Raw genomic sequence first — 13,070 nt, forward strand, 5'->3', positions numbered from 1 at the left:
GTAATTCAGCCCAAGAAGTAGTTCTAGGCCATTCAAAACAAAACAAAACATAAATCAATCAGTTTTGTTCCTAAATTAATACCCATAGTTTTATAACTTAATACTTTATAACTAAGGTAATAGTCATATCTATATAGAGTTGTTTATATTTCACATATTAGAGTATTTTGGCTCTATAGGATTATGCCTCTTTATAGAAATTCTTTTTAGGGTGTAAGTTTTAAAAAATAAAAAAAAGCTCCCCCAAATCTAGATACCAGTAAATTGTCCATGAGCTTAACAAATTACCTATATGACTACTGCAAAACTATCCTTTACTTCTGGAACGATTTCAGGCTTGCATAAATTTTTTCTTGATACTTCATATAATTGCAGGGACCATGTACTAAAGGACTATGTGCCTTACTGCCTAAAATTTGTAAATGGGCAGGCTGGTGAGAAGTTTGTGGGCTGAATAATTTTTTGAAAATGTTACTTGGATGGCACCTTTTCGTGAAATATATTTTAAAGACTTAACAGCAGCAAGTGGCCTAAATGAATTAGGATCCCTCCCCAAACCCTTAAATTAATATCAGGAAGCAATTTAGACACCAAGGAGAATAGAGTTCAATGTGTTAGTAAGATGAATAATTGAAGCTTTTGAAGTGAGTAATAGATCTTGCTAAGTGATTACTTCCTTATAAATTTCTAAACAAGAAGTCTTCATTGAGAAATGGTTGGGATAGCTGCCATTTGTCACTTGGCCTATGCATGCTTAATCAGATGCATTTTCAGCCCACTGAAGGCTATTCAGTGTATTGTGGTGGCCTGAAATAGTTGATATATCTATTGAATACCCAACCTAACTCCCCCAGGGAGTGTCACAAGCACTGAGAAGGAATTCGGTTTATTGTCTTTCTGAGCCAGTAAACCATTACTGTCTTGATAAACTTCAATAAAAGTTAATATATACTGGGAGAAAAATAGAGATTTTTATTATTTTAGTAGCCACTTAAGTTAACACACTTGGAATTATTATTTTTTAAGTTATGTTAAAATTTTACATCAGACATTGCAATTGAACCTGCAAAAACCCAGTTTAGATTACATTGATAGATCAAACTGTGCATCATGAAATTGAGCAATTACTTACCGTAAAGAAATGACATAAAAGAATCTAAAAGAGTTTAATTTCCACCACCCAGACTAGTATCATAAACTTTTCTATTCCTATATTCATGAGTATGCTTTTATATACATGAGATATTTTAATTTACTCTGGGCATGAGGCAGGCTAAAGTTTGTAAGAAGACAAACTGTAGAGGCAGACACTCAGTGGCGAATTATTTAACAGACCCCTCGGGTCAGTTATTTAATCTAAGCCCTTCTTTTCTTATCTCTAAAATGGTGAGAGTCATGATACCAAGCACTCAGGGGCTTGCTGAAGATTAAATGACACAGTAGGAGCCAGGAGCTTCTGTGCACGTGACTTGCACGTGGTAATCATTACATTCACTTGTCTATTATTGAATCCTCATCTGTTAACCAGCTTGCATTATACTGTGCCTTTGCTCCTTTTAATATCTACACAATCATCATATAGAGAATTAGGCATGTATTTATGCTTCTTTAAACCTTTGCCTACATTAGTCATCAGTCCAGAGCCCGCTTAGTGACATTGGCTGAATAATATAAGACAGGAGATTTAGGAAAAAGAGGTCTTTTTATATTAGTGTACTATGAAATGCTAAATATTTCCTTAAGCTTTATGAGCTTTTTTTAAATGAAAGCAGGCAGCAGATGAGAATTTATAATAGCTAAATTTCCTATATTCTTATTTCTGCTTGATAATTTGTCTTTGGTAAGTATGTAATTTTTTTCACAGTAGTTATTCTCAGCTGCATATGTGTACTGCAGAAAGAAAGAACATATGGAATATATACTGTGTATATATACATATAGAGATATTCTGGCACTGGGCATGTGAATTCACATGCATATACATGCACACACTCACACTATCAGTCTATGGATGTCTATATGTAGAGACAAATGCATGTATAGATATATATTCCTTCTGCTCTTTTCATTGTGTTACGCATGTCAGAGGCAGGAAGAGTTCTGTTCTCCTCTCTATTCCCCACCCCCTACAAGCTGGAGGGCCAGAAGGTGGGGCGGTACCTCAGGATAATGGCAGCAGAAGGCAAAGGGAGCAGACAGCTGGCAAGCTCTGCCCCAATATGCTTCCCTGAAAGAGGCGAGGAAATTTCAGAAGATTCAATGCCTGAATGGCTCACTTTGCAGAAAAAAAAGCAGCAAGGTAAATTCTTTAGAATGCCGTCCATTTTGATAGCTCTAGAATTGACCATCTTTTTACCATTGCTTGGTAAACTTTCTCAAAGGTGTGAGTTTATAAATACTTCATCTTGGAAAATAGTCTAGAAAGAAATGTCAACTTCTATGACTCACAAGAGCTGTTCTCATAAGTGTAAAAATACTCTGCCAATGCCAGGTGCTTCCCTGGAATTTTCTAGAACAAAAATGTACAGTGAAATCTCTACTATTTTAAATATTGGAGCATGAGATAGCAGATCCCCTGTTGTAAGCGCTACAACTTAACTATTTTGAATGAAACATTTTCAAAGGAAATTTTACATGCCTCTTTGCCATCTTAAGTAGATTGTTTTAATTTCACACTTTTTTGATGATTCAGGCTCATCATTATGAGGAATAATTTTTATTAGTAAAACATAGTGCTCTTAGGGATCATTGAAATGTGTGGGAGTATTCCCTTATTATTAAAGTTGTTCTTTTCCTTTTTTGTCCTCTGGCCCATTATTACTCCCAAGGTCTAATTTGTTACTTTATTTATTTATTTTTGCTCTTTTTTGGTTAACTTTATTGGGGCGACATTGTTTAATAAAATTATATAAGTTTCAGGTGTACAGCTTTATAATACATCATCTGTATATTGCAATGTGGTTTTACCACACAAAGTCAAATTTTATTACTTTTAAATCAGTTGTCTCCTTGAATTATATAGCCTACTTTTTTAGGATATTACAAAAATAGGAAATAATCGCCAAGTGAGGACTCGAGGCTTCCCTTTCTGTAAAGGCCTTGTAATGTACAACATGATGAAAGCTTATTTTGCTTCCTTCCTAAGTTGTAAGAGGTGAGGTTGGTTAAAAGCTGAATTCTGAGTAAACTAGGAATTTTTGACTTCTTGAATATTATAATTTGTATAGTGTCTTACAGTGTTTGATTTTGCCCATAGTCATAATGTTATCTTCACAATTAAATTATAAACTCCTTGGGACAGAGTTTACATTGTATACTGTTTTCTTCATTCTTTATAGCATCATATAGAGTACTCTATACATAAACTAGAAAAGCCTTATACATTGATTCCAGGGTATAAAAAAGTATACTAGTTAATTATTTTTATAGTTACAGAGGTATTGGTTGGGGCTGTCAAGCTAACAAATTAACTTTGGCAACTCCCAAAAGCACAGAGAGACAACTGTATTCATTGGACAGATAGGAGTGCTAAGAGGTAAGAGCTTTGGGGTTCAGTTATTCAGCTACATGCTATAAATATTTACAGGCAGGCAAGTATGTATGGGCCAGAAATGTAGATGGTAGAAGTGATCAGTAGATGTGATTTGTGGCAGATTTAGCTTTCTCTGGGATACTAATGATCAGCGCCATGATTTGGGAGTACAACATGGTCTGACTGCCATTTTGAAATTATTTGCAAGTTCAGATTTGCAAAATCCCTTTATCCTAAATTTAGTATTTGAAGTTTAATTCGCATTAGCTATCCCATTCTGTGAACACTATGGTAAGGAAAGCAAGCTATAGTCTTAGATTTTATGTGGTTTTATTTATATACCAGAACTTCATAAGATTAAAGCATAGTTAAGCTGATTTATTTGTATGTTTTAGTTATAGTTAAATATTTTATATCTTAAGATATCATGTAGGAGAGGGGGTCATTCATATGCCAATCTTTCTAAGCAAGATCCAGCTATTTATTTTCTCGGTCGTGTTGGCTTTAAATTAGGTAAGAGTCAGTGCACAGAACACCTTTTATCCTGCACTTCTCTACTTGTTGTATTTGATACACTTGCAATGAACTAACTTCACTTAGTTTCAATTGCTCACCTTCACAGGCATCACATCTTTTGCAAGAATTAACTACACATTATCCCTTACTATTGTTTTCCTCCTTTAAAGATATTTTCTCATTCATTCTCCTCTATGTGACTTTCCTTGCCTGAATTTAAGGAGGCTAATGCTGTTTTGCATCCACTTCTACCTCACTTAATGCTCTCCTCACAATGCCCTTTGGCACCGGAATTATAAAATGTAAATGTAGCAAGCTTTAAGAATCTATATAGAGATAGGTAAACCTGGCTTGAGCTCATACAGTCTATTGTGTGGTCCTGTAAGTATAAGCCTGTTAATTGAGATGCTTTTGGCTCCAAGTACAAGAAAACTCCCAACTGCTTGATATGATATGAAAAATATATAATAGGAGCCATTTTAAAAAGAGTCAGAGTCGCCATCTCAGAGGAAATGCCTTGTATGTCTTATTTTTTGAATCTCTGGAATATTTGAACTGGGCCAAATAACCTTTGGACTGAGCCAAATCAGCATTGTATTACAAACAACTATTCGTAAAGCTAACAAGAATGCAGACATCCTGACCACAAGGACTGATAATTATAGACATTCTTTAGAATCAGTAAATAGCCATGTATATCTAGAGAATAGTTTTTCATTCATTAGCACCAGTGGAAATTCCCTTTCTTCGATTCATGTAATTATTTGCTTTCCTTTTCTCATAAAAACCCCTTGCATTCATCCCACTTTGGACTTCTTGTCTGAATCAGTGCTTTCCAGGATTGCAATCTTTTGCTATCAAATAAATGCTTGTTGCTTTTCACTTTGGCTTTTTATTTTTAATTTTAACAATGGCATTGATAATCTCATGTGAGATTTAGTAAGGTGAGCGACTCAAAGATGTTATCAAGGACTCATATTGTCTGGTTTCTCTTTGCCTCCCTCGGCCTCAACTTCATCCTAAATCTAGTTCCACTGCTGGTTTCAAGTCGAGTTGCCTCTAGCCATCAGGCAAATCATTACATGCTTCTCTGTTCACAAATAATAGGAGCATTAAAAATATGCTTCTGAAAGTATAGAATATATATTCTTCTTTTCGGTCTCTTTATGCCAGCTTAAGTTACATGCCCATTTTTTGACTCCTAACAGCATAAGGCGAAGGCCGCACTCTCTTTGACTTAGAAACATCAGAATGTCCCCTCTGGGGTGAGCAAAGGGGTGAACAATGTGCAAAAATCAAGTTCTTTCAGGAAGAAGAAATGAAAGAAGGTAGGGGGTATATTTTGGGAGACCATCAATGGTGTCTAATACAATATACATAGATGACATTATTTTAGAAACAGATGTTGATGTTTCTGCTTATTTCGGGACTGCCAGTCTTTGCAGCACATGCAGGTCAGCCTCTAATAAACAGCAATTTGCTGGAACTGGCCTGTACTGATTTTTATCAACTGATGATTACATTTTTAGAAATTTTGCAACCTGGTTGGCAAATTGATAGTAGTTTTAAATGAATCATGGTGGGATTATTTATAAAAATAGTCCCAATTTTGTAAGATTATTTAGTGAGGATTAAATGAGCGAATATGTACAAGTTAATTAGAATAATATCTGGCAAAGAGAAAGTCGTATACATATGAGCTATTAATATCATTTACAAAATATGTTTTAAGAAGTAAATATCACTGACTTTGATCAAAAATAAGTATTATCTATCCATACTCATCAAAGAGAAATAAATATACATGTATTACATGTTCTTAACTGCTCTACTACTTTATAGTCATTTATACGTACAAAACACCTTATAACTCAATTATTTTTACTTTTTAAGCTATCTTCAATTCTTTGGGGAGCAAGGCAAGAAATAAATGAACAAATAATTATATATTACAGAAAAGTTGAGAAATATGAGTAGGAATAATGAAGGAAAAAAATAAGAAAAAAGGAATAATAGCCTTATTATAGTATAATTATACTTGAGCTAGAACTAATTAGGCTTTTAATAGTACATTGATGCCATTGGTTGATATATATTGATAATAGATTTAGGAAATTAATATGGGAAATATGACCTGCAAGTTCCATTATCTAGAATGTTCGTTAATACTATTTATTTCCAATATTTTTCCTGAGTTCATTTTTTTATATATTTTGGATCATAGTGAATCTCTTTTATTCATTTAATATTTCATTGTAAGCATGTGTCCTAAAACATTTCCGTATATGTTGAAAGTTTCTTTTTTGGTAGAAACTCCTCTATTTAGTAAATTCATCACATGACTGAAATGCTATAGTAGGATGTAAAGAAGAATTCAATGACTTTTTTGATTACTCAGGCTGAACTTCTTCAAATGTATCTTAAATAATCAACATGATATTTTTCTATATTTTTTTTAAATGACATTACCAGTCACTGAAAGCATACTATTATTATATTGGAAGCAAAACAAAAGAAAAATCTATGTCCATTATTCTTGTTTTTTTTTGATAACTTCTTGTGTTTCCTACACTTTAACTTCATGCGTTTCCTGTTTGCCTAAGGCCTGGTGGGTGGCTAGTGAATTTGAGTATATGCCCATGACAGTACTGGTGGGACAAAAATGGCTTCAAAACAGGCTCATATTAACATGTATTCTGTTTTCCTTGCAAATTTATTGTTTTTTTCCCCTCCAAACATATGCATATCTGAAATTCAAATTGAGTGCTTCTTACTTCATGCTCTCCTCTGTACCTCTAATGAGGTGGAAAAATGTACATTAATGACGGAAAGTTATTTAGTGCTGAATAGAGTTAATTGCTTCTAATCACTGCTTACATCCATCTGGTTTTGTGGTAGACAACAAACCTCTTCATTGGGTTTGCACATTAGACATATTGTAAATCACAGAGATGCACTGGCATCTTGCATATTGTGCTTCTATTAGTGAAGCTTCATTTTTACATAGCCTCAGTGGCAGGCACTGGGATGCAGATCAAGTTGTCCATGTTCTGTTAGAACCACAGGGAGGCCTGGTGAACTGGCTTCCCCTGGCTCACTTGGAAGGCAACGGAAAACTACTGCCCATCAAACACCGGATGAAAAGCTGGTGGAAGAGCGCCAGAGATTGAGATAGCATGGCGCCTTTGCCATAAAATTGGCATCGAGGTAATAATATTGGCGACTGTCTAATATTTTTTCCCAAAAGTTTGGGGGTAAAGCTTTTTTCTACTACTGTCATTTGGCAGAGTAAACTGGGAAAGTGTATGAACAAAGAATCAAGGTTTAAAACTAAGCTAGATACAATCTTTTATTTTGTGTCTGACACTAATTGCTCCTTAATGTTCAAAAATTTAATTCATATTTTATCAGAACTTTAGAATGATCCAGTGAAACCCATATGCAAATGAACGATGATAAGAAATAGCTTTATTATAGCATAATTACACTTGAGTCAAAACTAATTAGGACATTATTAGTGCAATGATGCCATTGGTTGATGTCTGTTGATAATAAGAGATTTAGGAAATTAATGTGGGAAGTAGGACCTGCAAATTTTGTAACAATCTAGAATATTTGATAGGCTTTTACAGTTGCCATAATATCCTACATTGTAGGTGATTTTATTAGTTAAACAAGGCATAGGGCCTAAATCTTAAAAAAAGAAAAGAAAGGAAGGAAAGAAAGGAAGAAAAAAAGAAGGGATGTGTATAAAAATCTGATATCACTTTTGCTTTCTTTGGTGCCTGCCTATCTAATACCTTCCTGTTAAGGGTGAATGACTTTGGAGAGGGTTAATTAAGTCATAAAGAGTAAAAAATTTAAAGTTGAGTAGTAGTTTAGGTATTATCTGGTAACATATACTGTCTTTATTTCATAAATGACAAAACTAGTGCCCAGAAAGATTAAGTGACTTGTTCAACACAGGTTAAAGAGGTACTTCTGTGATAACACATCAGTGTTACACACCTTCACTCAGACATCTATTAATTTGTAACCCAGATTATCAATGAAACTGAAATATACACAGTATGCTCCATACCTCCACATTCCCCATTTTCATATTCTACCTTTTATGAAAAGAAATGACAAACAAGATACTATCAGCTGCTTTGTTAGAAAAATAGACAATATAGTATATGATAACTGTATATTCAGTTCAATCTCTATACGTAAAACTCTGTAAAGTCCTGAAAAGCTTTCTGAATCATCAAAGGATTACACAGTTTGGAATAATAAGTCTAATTTAAATATTAGTAAAACTAAGATTTATTAAAAGATGGAAATCTATGTATGTCATACATAACTATTGGTCTAAACACCTTATTACCTATTAGGGGTATATAAATGGAATCTCACCATAGTTCATTTTCTTGGAATAACTATCCCAACCTCATTTCTATTTTCTAATATTTTAATGATTAATAGATTTCTATGTCTTCCTTGCTTCTTCTATTATATTTACAACCAAGCTAAATTGAATAAAATCAAAATCGAATAAATTTAAAATTACTTTGGAAAGATTTTCAACACAGCCACAATTTTGGTCTCAAGATTTTGCTTAGATTCTTCATGGCTACAGGGAGCTATGAGCTCAATTCAAATCATGACTGATCAAAATGCTCTTCCTTTAATTCCAGACTACCTGTGCAAAATTTTTTCACCCTAGTAAAATATTTACAAACTCACCTTTATTTCTCCTTTTATTTCCTTGGTTGTGAATTGTTCACAATATGTGTGTGTGTGTGTGTGTGTGTGTTTGTATAAATAATATGTATATCAAATATATATACATACATATGTACATACATACATGTACATACATGATATATAACATATACACATATGTATAGAAATAAATCATTAAGGAACATTTATAAGTGAATTGTGCCCCCTTCTCTTTAGTCTCTACAATATTTCAGTATATTTTATTTGTAACTATCACCTCACTGATGATTTGATTTTATGAATGAAATGAGATTTTTTAAAACTCTATTTTGGCAGTATCTTTTCCCTCCTTCTACATCTTTAACATTCAATATGAGTGGAAGGCCAATGTGGGCTTGGTTGATTGGATGAGGGTTAAATGAAGAGTAGCCATTATTCCCATCGCTTTAATTACGCCATCCTCACGCCAGGATGGACTTTGCTCCATTTCCCTCCGGTAGACCTGACAGACTATAACTGACCTAATTGATACCAGATGACAGCTCAAATAAGGCCTAATAAAGAAGTAATCACACTAATCTAATGAGCAAGCTGTTATGATATTGGCTTATAGGAAGCTGTTTTTTAATCCTTCCATTTTTCTTTTATTCTCTATAACCACTACCCCCAATCTCTTTTTGTGTTATTCTAGAATCAGAGGACAAAAATGTACTTTAGGGAGAACATCAGCTTTGTTGCCCGTTCTTTGCTGTATTTGATATGCAGTGACATAATTTTTTCTATCTTTGAAATATAGAAATGTCAGATACTGAAAAGTTGGAAGACTAGTATAGTAATCACATACATACTCATCATTCATCTTCAGTAATTATAAATATTATTTTTGCCATGTTTGCTTTGTTTGTATTTATATGTGTATATATATTATTTGTTATAATATTATATATTGTATGTTTTCTGAATTATTTGATAATAAGTTCATTATAATAGTCTATCCCTGAATGTTTCAGCATATATTTACTAAAAATAAGGGATTCTCCTACATATGCAGTTTCATTAACAGTTTAACAATAATATCCAGTCTGTATTCAAATTGCTCCAATTATCTCAAATACCTTTTTTAAAAAACTGTTTTGGTTTTACACCATATTCAATCAAAGTCTCATTAGTTTTTTACCATTTTCTTGCTTTCTAGAATAATAAAATATTTTAGGCTCACCTTGTACTTTCCTTCTCCTAGGCGTGAAATCAGCTATTATCCCAAGGAGCCCATGATCAGGATTGGGGCTAGCTGGTCATTGCTACAGGAATGTTGTTACTTCTGTGACTTTTCAGTTGAATAACTGGTGTGTGTGTGGGGGCATGTGTATGTGTTGAATTCCAATTAATATTTTTCTTTAAATTTTAATATAGAATTTCTTAAATTTTTGGATTATGATAGAGATATGCACATATACATGTATATATATAACATTTATGTTGAAAGTCTTGGTACCTAATAGTATTAGCATATTTAATTGCTTTTTCTATAATATAAAGTGGTTTCTAAATTATAAAACCATATTGCATGTAAATCATGTTAAAGCTTTCTCTGTCACCGTTTTTCTTTTAAAACTATATAATAAAGCAAGTATAGCCAGAGTATTGTGCTCAAAAGTAATTTGGAATAATATTTATTTGCACGATTAGGCTATTCATTTGAATACGTGAACAGTTGAATTTATTTGCTTGCAATTTGGGAGTTCACTTTTTAATTTCAGTTTGTTTTGATTGTGAAAAAAGATTTACATGGTTCTAAAGTCTATATACAAGATAGTATTCATAACATTCTCATTTCTATCCTTATATGCCTCATTTTGTTTCTCCTAACTTCACCCCATATAGATAATTTTAGTTTCTGTTTCATCCATCTAGTGTTTTCTTTTGTAAAAATGAGCAAGTAACTGATCATTGGGTGTCTGTTCTTTTGCACATGCATGTAGGAAAGGCAGGGTTCTATATCTGGAAGTCTAGAAAACCACAGGGCTATATTCAAGAAGTGCCAGATACAAGCGTGAAATGAGAGGCAAAGCCTGTCCACGAGGCAAGACTCTGAAAGAATGTGGTCCCGGTAACATAAGGCCTGGGGCAACTACTGCTGCAGAAGCCAGCTATTGCTAGTGCTGCTTTGGTCAAAAGGCAAGTCAAAAAAATCAATCCATTACCAATCTCAAAATCTTCATTATAGATAACATAAGCTCTTTTTTTCCTGTTTGTTTCTTTCTTCGATCAGATCCCTTTATTTTTATTCATATGGTGGATATACTGAACATTTGGGCCTCATGGACATTACTCTTTTTAGGTTTAAAGATCTCTTAAATTTCCTAATAAGGACAATTTTTCAAATCTAATTATTATTTGATTTTTTTCACTATTGCTTTTCTCTTGAAAAGCTAAATTGATATACCTTTAAGTACCTAATAAATACTTTTTTTATATTTCTCTAACTTACGATTTCATGTTCAATATATGTTGAATGTCCCCTAGATCCTTTTTAATTCTTTTCTTAGAAATCAGATATTTGTGTAATTTTATTTATTCTGTAAATTACTACCTTTATGCGCCTTAATTTTTTCTGTAATTTCATCACTTAAAAAAATTCCTTTAAACTCTTTATTACACAAATATATCACTTGTGTAAATCAAAAAAAAAAAGATGTGAAAAGGGGGGAAAATCTCCTGCTTGCCACCCTGTTCTGTTCTTCTGAGATATCCGTTGTAAACTCTTTGATATTTATGCTGTAATATATATATATATATATATATATATATACACACATACACACATATACATACATATACACTACACACACACACACACACACCTTTCTTTAAAAAAATTGGATCACTTTCTATACATCTCCTGGTAGTTTTTTTTTCACTTGATAGTAACAATTTATTAGGTCAATAAGTTCAGACCTAACTTACTCTTTTTAAATAGCTGTGTGATGTTTAATATTATGGATACATCATCATTTTTTTTTCAAATATTCTCCTCTTTTTGGATGTCCAGGTTCTTTCCAGGTTTTGCGATTTTATATAATTTTACAATACAAACTCTCACACTTATATACTCATGTTTTTATTTCTGCAAGACAAATTTCTAAGACTGAAAATGCTGGGTCCAATGATATTCACATTAAATATTTTAACGGATACTCCCATGATTACCTTCTGTTTGGATTTCTAAGATGATCTGCTTATATGGATATTGTCTTGGTGCCCCTGAAAGGAAACCTCAAGATTACGAATTGGATGCAAGTAGTTTATTTGGGACATTTATCACGGAAAACCGAAGTGAGGGGGATGTTAAATTGCTCTACTTCAAGTCCAGTATCTCTGGTTTATGTATTGCCTTATCCATCAACTGCAGATATGGCTCCTTGTGGTCCAGTGAGGATCCATGGAACTTTCACCAAAACTGCACTAAAATCAGTGGGGCTAACCAACTGTGCTGTGGTACGTAAGTGCCTGCTATAGATGTTGACTGGGGTCTTATTGAATATTTCTTCTATTAGTGCAACCCAACTGCTTAAAAATTGTTTTGTTTCATTAAAATTTATTCAACAACTATTTCTTGGTCATCCACTCTGCCAAGCACTGCATTAATTATCAGGGATATTCAAATGGGTATAAAACAAACAAAACATAGCCCTTCCTCACATGGAGTTGCTAGTTTAGTGTTAAATAGTGCACTAAAGGAAAGGAAAGTGATTCTACACAAGTGTAAGGCAAAAACTGAAAACCCAAAGCTTGACTTGGACTGTGAGTCTCTGGGAACTATTTGCTGAAAAGGTACCTTTGAGCAAGTTCTAATCATGTGAAAGTGGAGGGTGTGAATGAGAAATGAGTACTCCAGATAGAGGGAACAGTGTTTTTGAAGGAATTTGGATGAGTGTGAGGAACTTATAGAAAGCTGGTAGGGCTAGAACTTCGAGAGTGAGATGAATGAAACAAACCAGGCGATCAAGGTCAATACCAACAGTGATAAGTCACGTTACTAGTATGTAGTATTAGTATTATATGATCATAATGGCACTTTACCTCCATGGTTTTCCTCTCCAAAACCTATAACCCCAGACTAATCATGAGAAAAACATAAAATAAATCCAAATTAAGAGACAGTCTATAAAATACCTAACCAGTACTTCTCAAAACTGTCAAGATTGTCAAAAACAAAGTCTGAGAAACTGTAAAACCAAGAGGAGCATATGAAGACATGACCACTAAACGTAATGTGGTATCTCAGATAGGATATAGGAACAGAAAAAGGGCA

Source organism: Pteropus medius, unplaced genomic scaffold, assembly GCF_902729225.1.
Source record: "Pteropus medius unplaced genomic scaffold, Ma_sr-lr_union100, whole genome shotgun sequence".
In the NCBI taxonomy this organism is placed as follows: Eukaryota; Metazoa; Chordata; class Mammalia; order Chiroptera; family Pteropodidae; genus Pteropus; species Pteropus medius.